At 38.0% G+C, this 12,795-nt stretch overlaps 1 protein-coding gene across 2 annotated transcripts in view; it reads right to left on the bottom strand.

Moving 5' to 3' along the window:
- Positions 1 to 10,060, bottom strand: part of LOC124644648 — a 69,461-nt gene extending 59,401 nt beyond the window's left edge. The window contains exon 1 of one of the 2 annotated variants that reach the window (XM_047184141.1): positions 9,814 to 10,060. The gene's annotated coding sequence lies outside the window, so the exon portion shown is untranslated. The remainder of the gene's footprint in view (positions 1 to 9,813) is intronic. The other variant, XM_047184140.1, reaches the window with a different exon arrangement.
- Positions 10,061 to 12,795: the final 2,735 nt, after the last annotated feature.

The following is a 12,795-nucleotide window of genomic DNA, read 5'->3' as shown; positions in this document are numbered from 1 at the left end:
AAATAAAACGGACCTTTAATTGCAAAGATAAATGTCGCTTAAAACAATCCGCCCTTTTTTAGAAACAGGAAAAACGATTTAAGTGACTTCATAACTACAATTGGCTACAGGGAAAAAAAATTAAGCGACGACGCATTCTATTTACAGAGTAAGCCAAAAAGTATGAAGTAACGAAACCCAAAATTAATAGAACCAAGGTATTTATCTCAACTACCAATTTAGACCAAAATGACTGACAGGCTAATTTACTTATGTGACATGTGACATTGAAATTGTAACGTTTAATGTCTATGTTTATTTACATCTAAGACTTTCAATGGCTGATAAAACAACCTGGATATATCGCAATCGCCAAAAATCTAAGGTGCTTATATCGAATAAATAAATAAATAAAAACAACACAATATCAATCAAAGTATTTATTTAGATTTATAATCATTATAGACCAGTCTCAATAGGAACATCAAATAATATTTATTAACTTTTTAGTCTTAATCAACAAAATCAGTTAAATTTTAGTACTTTGTATTATAATTAAGTAAAATCAGTCTCAATGTGGGAACGTCGATTATAATAAAATTGTTTATGACCTTATTCATTAGTTATCCTAAAACTTTACTGAGTTAAAGTATAATTAAACATAATAAACTTGTAGTAACATGATAACAATAAAATTTTAAAATAAAAAAAAATATAAAATCAACAAAGAAACTTCTCGTATTCATAAAACACAGCTGCTGCTGAAAACAATAATCAAGTGTAATGAAAAATAATGCAGGTACTTAGTTGTCATTTTCATCGACATCCTCTATGTCTGTGTCTATTAAACATTCTTTGGTAGTATTGCTATGTTGGCAATCATCTTCAGAATCCGGAATTCATGCTGATATTGGGAAAGGACGGCGATTGGTAATTCTCCACGCTGGGAGTCGAAATGGCTTGGTGGATGATGCATTGACTATATTCAAATCAGATGCTAAAACTGGCGACTATCATGGAGATATGAACGGGCCTACTTTTTATAAGTGGGTAGATGAAAAGTTAAAAGATAAGTTGCTGCCAAGTTCTGTTGTTGTAATGGACAACGCGTCTTACCATAGCGTTCAGGTTGAGAAGAAGCCAACTATATCAAGCCTCAAAAAAGAAATGCAAGACTGGTTGCTACGCCTATTAAAGTACTTACGATTAAATTTTGATGAGCGTTTTATGTAAACACTGGCGGCCTGCGCGCGTCACGTCAGTCCTTTTTTTTTTTTTTTTTTTTTTTTTTTATCGACGTAAAATCATCAAATGACCCCTCCCGCTGTGGGTTAGCAGCGGTGAGGGAGTGTCAGACTCTTACTGACTAAAATCGTCGTGTTCCGTCATAGGCCTTTTATGTACCAGGGCCGCGGTATCTCTTTCGAACAACCCGCAGCCCCGGCAGGCCTTGGCCCTGCTGGGCCCCGCTGGGGTTGCTGACATCTCTTTGAGGAGCGCGTGGAACAACGCGCGCCGTCGACACGGGTCTGTCGTCTAGAAAGACAGAGGGACGATGAGCCACCCGAACTCACCGCCCACAGACCCACGCCTACGGTGGCCGGGAGTCATCTCGCGACACCCGGCGCCCATGGTGTCTACCTGGTCCAGCGCGGCGGCCGGGATGAGAGGTGCGAACTCTCTGGCGTTCCGCCTCCTCCTTCTCGAGCATGACCGCTTCGCAGAAGGAGGCGACGGCATCCCATTCCCTCTCGCCCCGGACCATGGCCTGAACCAGGGCCGGACGCGAGAGGTCGCCGCCGCCCAAAGCATCCGCCCAAAGCGTCACGTCAGTCCTCGGCGCACTCTTGAGTGAGACTGAAGCGCCCGCGCACGATAGTCCAGTTGAAAAATCACGATTTTTGACACCCGGTCGATGAAATGAATATGGTATCATATGACATGGTTGAAATGTACCATATTAAAATTTTGTGATTGAAAGACCGACTCGTATTTTTATGAATACTGGCAAAATGTTTCATTATTCATCATTAATTTTATCATCAGTATTAAACGACACACATTTAAAAAAAAAGTAGGACTAAATGGTTTAACGACCAAACAAAACATCTGAACGAAAACGACTATTTGCTTTAAGTAGCACCCTGCGTTCAAAATAGATGCAGCCAAAAGCGTTTAAGCGACAAACCTGTCTTATTTGGGTCACGGACTATTGGTTTAAGTGACATCACACCGTGTGATTAGTGGGAAGGCAAAATGATTCAAGTTACTTCTTAATAAAAAAAGTAGATACAGGAAAAACGCTCTAACTCTCATTGACTTATTTATGAGAGATAGGGTGACTGGTTTATGTCTCGGTTATTATTATGATGGTATGGTTCAAGTGCATAATTTAACAAAAAATGCAAAATCCACGTCGTTTAATACACTGCCATTAAGGAATCACCACGAAAATAGAATTGTTTCAAGCGCCAAAAAAGTGCTCCGATTTTAATGAAACCGGCACCATTCGACGGAGAAAAATTCGCTGATTCCAAATATATATATAACTCAATATCACCCAAAATGTCGCTTAAACCAATTAGCCCGGGAACCCTCGATATAGTTCCACAATTTTCTGCGGGACTTCTTTCTTGAAATGGCCTGTCTTTAGGTGCACGGAATGTCTTGCGCAGTTGACAGCTGTCAGTTCGTCCCCCGAACACCCGCATTTTGGCGACGATACTTTCTAAGGAGAGTTTGTGTTATAACATCTCCGCTAGTCATTTGGTTCCCCATGCTTAAATGGTATAAGATGAGATGTGATCTGAACATGAATGGTATAATAATGACTTGGTGTGAAACGTCTGTGAAGCCTCTAATAAATGATCATTAGAAAGTACTGGCCACTTACCAGATAAGTAGAGGTCATAGATAATATACGGACATAAATCACACTGATTAGTTTTATAATTACTTATCTGTTGTATAAGTATGAAACCTATCTATCATAGGGATCAATCGTGGGAAACGTAATAGCGCTGTGTACGAGGTCTTGGGTTCGAAATCGATTCCCGGGTCGCTGAAATCGTTCTGTGGGATTTAGAAACTTTCACAAAACAGCCCGCAGCTTGGAATCGGGTGATTGATATACCTGTGCATCGGAGAGTACGTAAATTTTGGTCCTGCTTGTGATCTCTCTCCGGTCGTGTCGGATTGCCGTCCCAACACGTTATGACAGTGAAGGAATAGAGAGTACACCTGTGTCTGCGCAAATGCTTGTGCACTATCCTTCGCAGCTGGCTGATCCTTGCACGAGAACAGCCGCCGTGGCCGATAATCGGCTAGCAGGACATGTATTGAAGCTATAAATACATACAAGACGTCGTACTGTCTGTATGTTGTGAATTTAAATAGGTAATGCACTTGGAATTTCTCGCACGCAGTGGCTTGAAGCCAAGAATGTTGAGAGGGAAAACTATTTTGTGGAGTCATCAATAACTTTGTTTATGTTGTAACTAAGTTAGTACACTATTTTGTTCGGAATTCAAGATTATTTTTATAGTTTCTGGATGAAAATTATCGTTAAAAAAACAAAAGGCTTTCTGTGAGATATTAAAAACTGGCTAATTGCGAATCGGACCCGCGCATGAAGGGACGTCCTCAAAAAATTACATCAAATTTCATAAAAAGACGCGTTTTTGGTACTTTAAGAGGGGTATCCCTCTAACTACTCCCGGCTTGCTGGTTCAACTTTATGTCCTGGACTTCGATTACGTATCAAATATTATACAAGAAATAAAAGAAACATTATACAAGAGCATGTCGGACTGGCACAGTAAGCGTACATACAAAGCTACACGATCTCCGGGTAACACAGGCTATATTTTATCCTGGCAGGTCAGTAGTTCCGGATGCGGATGAAAACGCGGGAAAACGGCTGACACGTAATAAATGCGAACTTTATCACAAGGACTCGTATTTCGTGACAAGACACAGATATTTTTGTTGCTGATAACATAGATATTACTTATCAAATTTCAAACGAATTGATCTACAATTCTACATAATGATTTAGTCAGACTTAAAAACATGGCTACCGTGTGACTTAATATTTTCCCCTTGTGCAAAAACACTTGGTTTTCCGGTTTAGCGAATTCTGGACATAAGATTTAGACACTATTGAGGATAGGGATTCCCAAAAGTACATATATGTTGTCCATTTACCCATGTTGGGTCCAACAACAAGGTTTTATGACACTATAGAAACCTCTTTGGTGTCATACGATAACAAAAACGAAACGCAGTTTTGTAGTTTATATAGATTTTGACAGCAACTGTCAATGTCAAGAATTTTGTTTGTCATTTAAAGTTAACGCGCGGGAAATCTGACATTTTAACTTCTGCGACATTTCGTCATGAAAAATAACTTATTATTCTGCTAAACAAGGATGTATGCAGATGAAGCTAAAATAAGAATTTGTGTGGCTGAACCTTTGACTTTCCTTAACACAAGGAGACAATTTGCATTCTTTAAGCAAACACTTATGTGTTTTTCAACTTTACCATAAGGCTGTGGTCCGACCGCCAGTGACAAGCGAGAAAGAATCTATAGAAAAGTTGGCTAGACATTATAAGGTTTTTAGATTCCTAAAACGTTAATTACTCTTTGATTACTATGGTTTTTTTGTTGGGTAATTAATAAGCAAGGATAAGAAGCCACTCGCTTCATACGCAGTCACTCAGTTTTGTGATGCAAAAGAGGGTCGTCGCTAGTCGTGAGAACAGTCTACTATTATAAAAGGCATTCCATTCATTATCAAGTAATGTATATTTATTGAAAAGAATAGAATAGAAGTTTATGTATTGTGCGTTTCTTCAGAAAGAAAATGGCCGATGGAAAGTTTTTCCCGCTGGCAGTTGGACCACTGCCTTTCGAATGAATGAGTGAATGGAAAATCAAATGGAACACCAAAACGTTTGATTGAAAATTCAAATTGTTGTCGGTTGTCGCTGAAAACGAACGACTCTTTTACGGCAAATGGAAATGGGTTGGACCGAAATAACTCTAGGTTTTAGAAACATCTTTGGCAGTCGTTACGGGTAGCCAAAAGCCAGGAAAATCTGACAACCAGTCTTACCAAGGGGTATATTGGGATGCCCCGGTAACTGGATTGAGGAGGTCAGATAGGCAGTCAGTTACCTACTTCTTGTAAAGCACTGGTACTCAGCTGCATCCGGTTTGTCTGGAAACCGAACCCATCATAGTTGAGAAAAGGCTAGTCAGAAGATGAAGAAGCATTATTTCACGTTTATCTTATCTTTGTTTTTACATAAAAATAAATTTGAAAGATGATGAAATTATATTTATAATTTTTTAATATCATTTGCATATGCTGAAATAATAAACAGTGTAATTAAATCAGTTGCAATAGATAGCCGTGATGCAGGGGAGTTTGTTTATCGCCGTTTCTTATTTTCATAAGCTGACAGAATTTCAATTTATAGGTATGTGAAATCATGAAATGACCGTTCCCGCTGTGGGTGCAGCGTGAGGGAGTGTCAGACTCTTACTGACTAAAACCCACCATGTTCCTTCTTAAGCCCTTTATGTACCAGGGCCGCGGTATCTCGTGCGAACAATGCCGCAGTCCCGCAGGACCTTATCTTTCTATACATTTCAAAGTATTCTAAAACGATGTTTCATCTAATTTAATTTGATTTACAGACAGATATATAGCCAGTATGTATCAACTGGCTTGAGGAGGTCAGATAGGGCAGTCGCTCCTTGTAAAGCACTGATACTCAGCTGCATCCGGTTAGACTGGAAGCCGACCCCAACATAGTTGGGAAGTCTCGGCAGATGACATACCTATATATCGCTACTATGTATTACGTAACGGGAAATGTCCGCCAGGATGTCCTAATAGATATCTTATGTACTATAATGACTGACAATTAAATATTTTATTGCCTCCTAAACAATTTAGGAGTCGTTCGACGATTTGTCGTCTAGTTTGATTGATGACCCAAATCAGAATGTATTGTTACTCTAAGTTTAGTATCTAATAGTTATAATGACATTTTAAAAGACGTGCGTATTAATATAGTAATTACATCCGTTGTTACAACCGAAAGACGTCCACTGATGGACTGCGTCCTCTCTCTCTGAGGGCTGTTCCCATATAAGGAGATCAGCCGACTGCGCAGGACATATTGTAGTACACAAGCATTTGCGCAGGTATAGGTCCACTCTCATAGCCTGATGAGACGGCAATCCGACACGACCGGAGAGAGATCACAAGCAAGACTCCCATGCACGGGTGTATCAATCACCAACTTCCAGGCTGCTGCCTGCTTTGTGGAAGCTTCTTAAACCCTCAAGGTGATAACGACCTGACCAGGGAATCTAACTCAAGACAAGACACAGCAGCTGCGCTTTCGACCACTAGACCAACGAAACAGTCGAACCGGCATGTCATTGAGCTATCAAAATGACAGTTATATTGCAATAGCAATTGAAAGCACTTACGTTAAGGGCGGCAGGTGTCAATTTGCAACTTAGTAGTGGCTTATACAGAGTATATAAATACTTACATACAACAAAGTTATGAATACAGGTTTCTGTTGCCTGATTAACATAGGATTGGAAGGCAATCCAAACTGAATCGGAGAGAGAAAGGCTTCAAATTATGTATCTTCAAGGCAAGCTGTATATTTAAGACATACTTTAAAAACATAAAATTAATTCGTCGCGGCACTATAATCTTTCCATGAGAATAAAGTAAACGTTTTACGAAATAAAAACTATCATATTTGGTAGCCCAAAACGGGGGCTACCTGTGTGCCAAGTTGCAACGATATCCACTCAACAGTTGAGCGTGAAAAAGTAAAAAACTTGTCCCCTGCCTTTCAAACATTCGGAGCTGTATTGTATTTCGTATGGTCATTGTTATTATCCGAGAAGGCCAGATGAATTTAATTTACTGCTAGGCAACAGAGAGTGGGCGAACAAAATTAACACATGGAAACGATTTCTAAGAAATAACAGGGTCAAATAATAAAAACAAACGGCGCCATCTTGTTTTTATTTTCGATTTGACAGCTGACAGATTGACTTTAATGACAAGAGGTGTTATTTTGTTTGTTTTCGTTTTCAGGTGAAAAAACTTCGTTTGGGTGTAAGTAGATGATAAAAGATTTTATAAAGTCATGGCTTATATGAACGGCAAAATAGCTGTCACCACGCCGTTGGCTTTTAACATGGACGTTATAATATGGTTTTGTATGAGATACGTCTTAAGGGTTAAATTTACTTACCAATGCAACTTTTCTAAGTTTGTATGTACTTTCTAAGTATATCTTAGACACCAATGACTGTGTTTCGGATGGCACGTTAAACTGTAGGTCCCGGCTGTCATTGAACATCCTTGGCAGTCGTTACGGGTAGTCAGAAGCCAGTAAGTCTGACACCAGTCTAACCTAGGGGTATTGGGTTGCCCGGGTAACTGGGTTGAGGAGGTCAGATAGGCAGTCGCTTCTTGTAAAGCACTGGTACTCAGCTGAATCCGGTTAGACTGGAAGCCGACCCCAACATAGTTTGGGAAAAAGGCTCGGAGGATGATGTCTTAAGGGTTAAATTTAAATGACAATCGCTGTGTAGGAGTTGCAGCGTACCATGCCATTATGAGTGAAGTTTGGGAAGTTTATACATACTATACTATCCATGGATACATGGCATGTGTTCATCCGTTCAAATATTATAATAATTCGCTCATACCTACCACAAGGAAAACACCACCTTCATAGAATACGTCTTGACATTGTAATTTAAATGCCGTCATCAACATTTTTGGCGCCACTTTTTGTTAAAAAACACGTTTTCGCTCATCTTACTCACTTTTGTTGATATCTCTGTCTCGTTTCCACAGCGACTAACTCCACATTGACATTAGCATAGTATCTTTATACTATGACATTAGTCTCATACAAGTTATGTCAAATTCCTATCTGTAGTAAGCAAAACAGATAGATAGATAGGATATTGGGAAGAGACCCTAAAATCAATATGTCATCATCCTCCGAGCCTTTTTCCCAACTATGTTGGGGTCGGCTTCCAGTCTAACTGGATGTAGCTGAGTACCAGTGCTTTACAAGGAACGACTGCCCTGATTCCCAGATCTGATGATCTGACCCCCTCAACCTAGTTACCCAGGCAACCCAATACCCTTAATTCCCCAAATTGTAATTATTTAACTCGTTTATGCCTTTTTAGTTACCTTATTGAGATCTTTCTTGCAGGCGGGTTTTTTTGTTTTTAAATACACAACTTTTTTTATCATATAGTATGGAGATTAATGACTTAACCTGTTTCAATTTTGTGTTATTAGTTAACGTTTTTGTATATCTCAGTCAATGCAGACGTGACAGAAGTCTAGTAACAACTACACATAAGTTTATCATTTGTTTATTAAATAGTACGAACAGTATACAAGTTAAAAGGTTGGGGATGCTAGATAACCTATGTATACAGTGACTAACACAAATAAAATAAATAAAGGGGAATCATTTTTTTTGTTTGTATCCTTGAAATATTCTTTCACTGTTGAAAAGCTTAACTCTTCCTCAGTAACATAGGCTACATTTTATCCTGATACGGGCAGTAGTTCCCACGGGACACAGGTGAAACCATGGTAAAACGGCTAGTACAACATTTAGTTATCTGTCATGCATTGCAAGTCAAAGTTCTAAATCTATGAATGTAAGATACTTAAGTATGGTTAATATTATAAAAGAAACTATTAAATTTCTTATTCATAATGTTATTAATTTGCATATTTTGTCATACAACAAAAAATATTACTTTAAACATAATATTGAATCATGTGAAAAATAAATATACATAAAATACTAAGTACCTATTTGAGTTTTCATAGTCACGGTTGGCCATTGCTCGTACCTAAGTTTAGAAATAGTTTTGTTTAAAAAGTTTCTAGCCAAAGCAAATAGAATTTATGCAGTGTTTTGACAGTTTCAAGTATCTAGTTTGAAGAGCATTTTGCCTACAGGCTACAAATAACAGTATTTTTATATTCAACATCATCTGCTTAGCCTTTTCCCAACTATGTTAAGGTCGGCTTGAAGTCAAAACGGATGTAGTTGAGTATCAGTGTTTTACAAGAAGTGACTGCCTACCTGACCTAAGCAAACCAGTTACCTGGGTAACCCAATAGGTACTAAGCAGGACTGCCAAAGATGTAGGTACATCTGACAGCCAGGACCGTTCGATCTTTTAATATTAAAGAATGAATATTTAATTTAACTTCTCCCTATAGTAAACTTATTGTCTAGTGTTTTTGGCATCAAAATGAATAATTTTTGCAAGTAATCAAGTTATAAAAGTTGTTATCTACTCTTGGCATATCTAGATACATTTCCTACAGCTGAATTATAACCAATATTTGAGACTTAACTTACATCACAAACATTTACAAGACAGTGAAAGCAATACTTGGCAACAGGGCAACAGAAACGTTCTTCTGATTTCAATAACCAATCCGTTTTCCGAATTTTGACATTCGCTTCATACCAGTCAAATTTCAATCTTGAAACACAAAACAGAGGATAGTTTGCTTATTGAAATCCACACTTAGTAGGTTTTATATAATTCTCAGAACTTGTATGGATAAGCACCTTTCCCCGCCAACTTGACACAACATTCTATTTTTAAATTCTCAATTCTGACGCTTCTTTGTTTTTTTTAGTAACCAAGCAACGATCCGTTCCGCTAAGTACGTTCTTTACAACTTAAAATTGCAAATAAAAAGTGAAGGCCTATGTATTTGGGGCACTCACCTCAGATTTGCAAGCGCCGATAATTCAATGCAAAAAAATCCAGTAGTTTTATTATATCCACACAGTTCACAAACACACAGATCTAGGCACAGCACTATTTAGTCCGAAATACAGGACGGAAACTATCGTTAGGCGCGGTTTTCCAAGAATAAGTTTGTTTTTATTGTACACAATCACGGGGTTCGTCTACAGACGTATGTTCGTAACTGCGCACGAGTTGAAGTGGTGATTGGATGAGCATGCCTGCCTACCTGATTTGAGTTGCCAGCGTTTGAAATAAAATTCGCCGTGTGTTATAGTGTCAAAATGATTTTGTTCTGTTTTGTTTTGCTCGTTATTGGCATACATTGAATAGAGAAATTCTATTATAATTTTGATGCCATTTTATAATAACAATTATTGTTTTCAGTTGTTTTATACAACGTTATTTTTTGTTTGTTCGAAACCTCAATATAGTTTGTTCAGAATCAGTAACTGAATCGATTCCAATAGTTTTTACACCATGTTATATTTTTCCCCAAAATTATCTAAAAAACTTTGAATGTTGGACACCACAAATAGGTATTTATTCTCGCACAACAAAGGTCACGGCGAGTTCATAGCGGGCGCGAGCGCACAGTGCTATCGCGTTGCGCGGCATGTGCGTTTTGTGATGATTATGTATTTTTACGGACAGTCCCGTAACTTAACAAGCTTATAACTTTGTGATTTTTCATGATACGGTTTTGAAATTTCGTACATAGATTCTTTACATAAAAATACTAGATAGGTGTATCAGGTTTCGCATAAACAAAAAAAAACCCCCGACCCAAAAAAAGTACGCAATTAAACTCTATAAAAAGCAAAAAATAACTTTAAACACTACGTAAGTACCAACTAAAGCATGTCAGACTAAACTAAATTTTGTCGTGTCGGGGGACCGCTCTAATTTATTAGCCTAACGTTAGAAGTAATTATATACTACTACATTATATATACTACTTATAACTTTGTATATAATTGTGTTTTTATACGAGTGTTGTAATTAGGTAGGTATCATTTGATTTATGTAAGTATTTTTAAAGGTAAAGAGCGGTCCCCCGACACGACAAAATTTTGTTTAGTCTGACATGCTTTAGTTGGTACTTACGTAGTGTTTAAAGTTATTTTTTGCTTTTTATAGAGTTTAATTGCGTACTTTTTTTGGGTCGGGGGTTTTTTTAAATTTATAATTTAATTTTATTTCATGCTTTTTGAAGGAGCTCCTTAATTTTTCCTTCCTTCATTTAATTTCTTTTATTTTAAGATGGGGTCGCTATATGCGATCACGGCCAAAGGAAGCTGTTTAACAATCCTCATGACAAACTGGCTCTGGGAGAATTGCACAGATTAAGAATCAATAAAGATTAACTTTTGGTCATTCTAGATTTTCAGCAAAAATATAAATCGGTTTATCCGTTTCATTCCGGCATTCCAGGGTTTCATCCGTCACATCCTATTTCCAGCATCAGGTTCTCTTCAATTAGAATCATGAAGAGAACTAGTCAAGACAAATTCAACGAGCCCAAACTCGATGCGTTTACTAAAAGGCAGTTCAGGGTTACGTCTCTTATCTTCGTGCCCTAACAGCAGACCAGCTCAGCGGTTCCAGAAGACATTAGTGTTTCAAATTTCAGATCCCACATATGCTTGCAAGTAAACTGAGCGTGTAACATTCCTATCACACCTATCAAACGAGCTGATGACCTTGAAGACCTGAACCGATTTCCACCAAACATAGCTAAGAACACTCCCGAATGACATTCCTTTCAAACAAAAAAAACCGCATTACAATCGGATCATCCGTTTGGGAGCTACGATGCCACATACACACACACACACACACACACACACACACACAGACACGTTAAACTTATAACACCCCGTCGTTTTTGCGTCGGGGGTTAAAAAATAACGTTGTATAAATTGCTTTATTTTAAGTTTTATGTAAATATGTACATAACCTTGTGTAATTCTATTATTAAATAATATTTTATCGAAAGTTTGTATGTAGATGTAAGGATGGATATATTATGTTTGTTTTTCTTTCATGAAAAAAAGTGCTGAATAGGTTTTGTTAAAACTAGGAAGTAATATAAAAACCTGTTGGAGGTGACCTGCATGAATCCAGCGTCTTCCGGCGACCTTTATAAGGTCGTCTGTCCACCTTGTAGGTGGACGTCCTACGCTGCGCTTGCTAGTCCGTGGTCTCCACTCAAGCACTTTTCGACCTCATCAGCCATGGAGATCCAAGGGGAAGGCCTATTTTCAGCAGTGCACTTCCTATGGCTGAGATGATGATGATGATAAATATAAAAACTAGTGAACTTTACAGTGAAGTCATATTTGTAGCAAGTCTTATTAAAATTTTGATATTCTGAACTTCAAAAGATATTTTCCTGGATCAGAATCGTATCAAGGTAATTAATTGTATTAAAAACTGTTTTGTGAAGTATATTTTAAGGTTCTTTTAAGCTTTTATTTGACTTGTTTATCATCATCAGAATTTTTGATGGTCCCGCTGCTGGGCAAAAGGTGCCCAGATGGTTTTCGTCTTATTTTTAGGTATTCTATACGATGGAAATGAAAAACTGGGCATTTTCAGAAATGTTATTTTTTTATGAAAAAAAGTCCCAAAAGCCTTGCACACCCTTTGCTACACACTAACCTTGGCCTCTTCTAATATAAAATTAGAATTGAGCGTCAATAACCACACTTGCTTAACCCACTGTATGCCGTTGCGCGGATCCTCGCGAGACACAATTGATTTTTCTACTGTTCTCTAATTAGTGGCATTCAAGTAGTTAATGCGAGTCGCCATTTCAGACCCTTTTTATTTCACCTTTAATCAGTCATTATAGTTCGGCCATTCAGAGAATGCGTTCCTGACACGTCGCGATTGAACTGACGACGTAACTTTGCAATGGCGTTGCAGTTACGATAAAAATATTTTTGCTGGTTGTT

The sequence above is a fragment of the Helicoverpa zea genome, chromosome 30 (genome assembly GCF_022581195.2).
Source record: "Helicoverpa zea isolate HzStark_Cry1AcR chromosome 30, ilHelZeax1.1, whole genome shotgun sequence".
Taxonomy (NCBI): Eukaryota; Metazoa; Arthropoda; class Insecta; order Lepidoptera; family Noctuidae; genus Helicoverpa; species Helicoverpa zea.
Note: the sequence above shows the minus strand (reverse complement) of the source record. Positions and strands in the feature narration are given on the sequence as shown.